The 3952-nt window shown below is 40.6% G+C and overlaps 1 pseudogene; it reads left to right on the top strand.

Moving 5' to 3' along the window:
- Positions 1–540: 540 nt before the first annotated feature.
- On the top strand, positions 541–1755 carry LOC110288418 (annotated as a pseudogene).
- Positions 1756–3952: the final 2197 nt, after the last annotated feature.

Raw genomic sequence — 3952 nt, 5'->3', positions numbered from 1 at the left:
GTCCAATAGTTGGCTGTGAGCATCTGCCTCTGTACTTGTCAGACTCTGGCAGAGCCTCTCATGAGACAGCTATTTCAGGCTCCTGTCATCAAGCACTTGTTGGCATCCACAAAGGTGTCTGCATTTGGTGACTGTGTACAGGATAGATTCCCAGTAATTCCTAAACCCTTTCTTACATTTGTTTGCTTTTCAGTCTCTGCCCTCTGTGTTCTCCCTGGACTTATATTCAGGGCACATAAGGGTCAAAGACATGAATTTGTGAGTTTTGTGACTTGCAATATTTGTAGTCTTCCATAAAGTTTATTTTGCTTCTTTTCTTTACATGATGAAAGCAATGAGAATATAAAATATGCTATATGTACTTGCAGTTTACATTTACATACTTGGTGTCATAGTTAGCTAAACAATATGAAGCTCATAAGAGATTTGTTTGAGAGTTACATCAACAAGACCATTAAGTGGATTAAAATTGTGATCTAAAGAAGTTTTGAAATCTTTAGAAGTTCATAGTAGATTTCCTTTTATTTCCCCTCTTAAGAGATGGATTTAGGTCACAAGCAAGGACTGGGAGCCCCCTCTCTAAAATGCAAAGAAAAATTTTCAGATTTTGAACTACACTTTTGGAGAAAAATATATTGTAACTGCAAATATGGGCCAGAAGAGCATGACATACTCCTAAGCAATGATGAGGAGCAGAAAGTAGGGAGACTCTTTGAAAACACCAAGTACACCACTTTGATCAAGCTGAATTCAGATAAAATTCCCAAGTACAAACGCTGTGCTATGAAAAGTATCAATCCATGTGCTGCCAAGAAGAAAGTTACTTTCAATATTGTTGTTTATCAGTGGGCTCCTCCTGTCCAGAATCAGGCACTGGCCAGCCAGTACGTGCAGATGCTGCCTAAGGAGAAGCAGCCAGTGTCAGGTTCAGAGGGGGCACAGTACTAGAAAAAGCAGCTGGCGAAGCAGCTCCCTGCACATTACCAGGACCCTTCTAAGGTGCCATGAGTTGTCTCCCAAAGAGATGGAGCAGTTTGTGAAGCAATATAAGTGTGAGGCTCTGGGAGTGGGTGATGTGAAGCTTCTCTCTGAGAGGAATGCTCAAGGTGACAAGGTGCACAACCCTGATGGAGACAGTAATATCACAGCAGCAGTGGTTTCCAAAGACAAGTCTACAGAGTCTAAGAAGACCCTATATTCCTGTTATTGCTGCAAACACCCCATGAAAGAAGGAGACCCAGCCATCTATGCTCAAAGGGCTGGCTACAGTAAACTCTGGCACCCAGCTTGTTTTATCTGCAGCACCTGTGGGCAACTCCTAGTCAACATGATTTACTTCTGAAAGAATGGGAAGCTATACTGTAGCAGACATTACAGTGAGAAGCCCTGCTGTGCTGGTTGTGGTGAGTTGATATTCAGCAAGGAATACACCCAAACTGAAAAGAAGAATTGGCATCTGAAACACTTCTCATGCTTTGACTGTGACAAAATCTTGGCAGGAAACATATATGTTATGATCAGTGACAAGCCTGTGTGCAAGCCCTGCTACACGAAGAACCATGCTGTGGTGTGTCAAGGATGCCACAGTATCATTGACCAGAAGAGCAGAGAGTGATCTACAATAACTTCAGCTGGCATGAGTCCACAACATGCTTCCTATGTTCCTGCTGCAGCAAGTGTCTTTTGGGGCAGAAGTTTATACCTGTAAAGGAGATGGTTTTCTGTTCCATGAAGTGTAAGAATATGATGTCCTAAAAGGAGAACAGGAGCACCAAGCAGTATTGAGCTAGAACTGTCTACACTGGCCTGCATTTCATCAAAAACTGCTATTTGAAGAACAAATAAAAGAAAAAATTACATAGCAAACCAGAAGACTTTGTCAAATCTTTTTCTTTTTGAACCTTAATAACCATAAAATATTGTAGCTATTATTTCCACACATTAAATCTTTGAGTTGGGAGTTTAAATTTAATCAGTTGTTATAACTGCATGCCCCTAGTGTCAAATATCCAGTGCCACATCCATCTGTGGCACTAGATATTCTATACCTATATGGTTGGAACAATATGTGCACTTTCCTGTTAGAGATTTTTTCTTTTGTCCAGAACCTAAAAGTAGTCCATTCCCTTAGGGTTTTTTTTTTTGAACCTCAAAGAATATATATATATAGGTTTCATACCAGGGAATTATTACCTGTGTTGATGTCAGCTGACTGCCAGGCTTGAGTCCTTTTTTTTTAAGAATACACTCTTTTGCTATTTCTGAGCTTTTGTAGAAAGCAAGGGTGTCTTCTTTGCTTGTGTACTGCCAAAATTGGATGTTTTTTAACATTTCCCCTTTGTATGCTTTCATGCATAACTATGCACTATAAATATTAAATTAAGTAACTTATATTTCACTTAAACAAAGTTTCTTTCACTTTAAAACAAAAGGATATCAGGCAAATGGAGATTTTTATATGACCCACGGGCCATAAATAGAGTACAGCCTAGTCTCTCAGTAGTGTTGTCCCTTCCAAAACAACTGTATGTGATGACCATTGACATTAAAGTTTGCTTTTTATCCATCACTCTTCACAAAAAGGACGGGTCATGCTTTGCCTTGTCAGTACCAGCAGTCAATAATAATGTGCCTGACCAGTGTATTTAATGGAAGATGCTGCCGCAAGGCATGAAAAATTTCCCAGATGTTCATTTGGAACACCATCAAACATCTCAACCCCAAGTGTTCTCTGTTGTGCATTATATGGATAGCATACTAATTGGCCATTCTAACTCTAGTCACTTAAAAACCTTAATGCCAGAATTGACCCAGGCCCTTTGCCTCAGGGCTAATTGCCACAGCTGATAATATCTACACCAAGCAAACATTCCTTTTTCTTGTGTCCTTCATGGGTCTGGCTTCACCATGTTTCTTGTGTCAGAACATGAGTCTATTCCAGAAAAACTCCACTTGAGAGGATGTCAGCTACCATGTTTCTACTAAGGAGGTATCAAAACAGTCATTTTCTGTCCAAGAGGAAGAGAAGCCTTCAATTAGGGCCAAAGGGGGACCCAGGGCTTTGCTTCCTATCATGCAAGGGCTCATATCTGTACCAATTCCAAAAGGGAGTGTGACATCATTCCCTGATGTCCAAGGAAAATACAGACATACCATATCCTAACTGGGTCACCTGAGTTCATCCCTCTCTTACCACAAGAGAGTCGAAGCCTCCAAATATGAAGATGGGTCCACCATTTGTATCCTTTTAGTCATAGGAGCCACAAACATTGACATTCAGTCCCATGCAGTCTCCAAGGATCCCATGGTAAAATGTGAGTTTAGTTCTATCCTCTCCCCTAAAGGAGGTATCAGACATAATCATTCTGACCAATATGGCCTCAGACTCTCCTACTCTCACCAATGGGAAATTAAATATATCCCCTTCCTTAAGGCAGCCTCAGAATGTTTCAGGCTGAAGTAGAGGGCCTATTAAATATCCCATCAAACAAACTAGGAATGAGAGATTCTCCTTGTGAAAAAAGAGAATGCAGAAATTTTTCCTCTGATCAAGTGGGTTACATCTTCAAGTTCTGGCCTAAGAAGCCTCTAACTTACCTCTCTTATCCAATAACATGCAAGGGTTGCTAAGCTTGCAAAATGAAACATCAAAAGCAGCCCATCTCAGGGGGAGACTTGTCCATACTCTCTCTTGCCAGAGCATCTTCTGTTCTATTTATCCAAAACCCACCTTAACATTTTCCTACCATGTGCAAAGGGAGTTGAAAACGTTTATTCTTTTTAACTATCTATCAACCCTATGACTGCCACTCCTAGCTACCTCAGATGCACATAGGGCACTCTGACTAAAAGCATGGCAAACTTATTTATAATAGCCAGAAGCTGGAAAGAACCCAGATGCCCCTCAACAGAGGAATGGATACAGAAAATGTGGTACATTTACACAATGGAG

Source organism: Mus caroli, unplaced genomic scaffold (assembly GCF_900094665.2).
Source record: "Mus caroli unplaced genomic scaffold, CAROLI_EIJ_v1.1 scaffold_19797_1, whole genome shotgun sequence".
NCBI lineage: Eukaryota > Metazoa > Chordata > Mammalia > Rodentia > Muridae > Mus > Mus caroli.
Note: the sequence above shows the minus strand (reverse complement) of the source record. Positions and strands in the feature narration are given on the sequence as shown.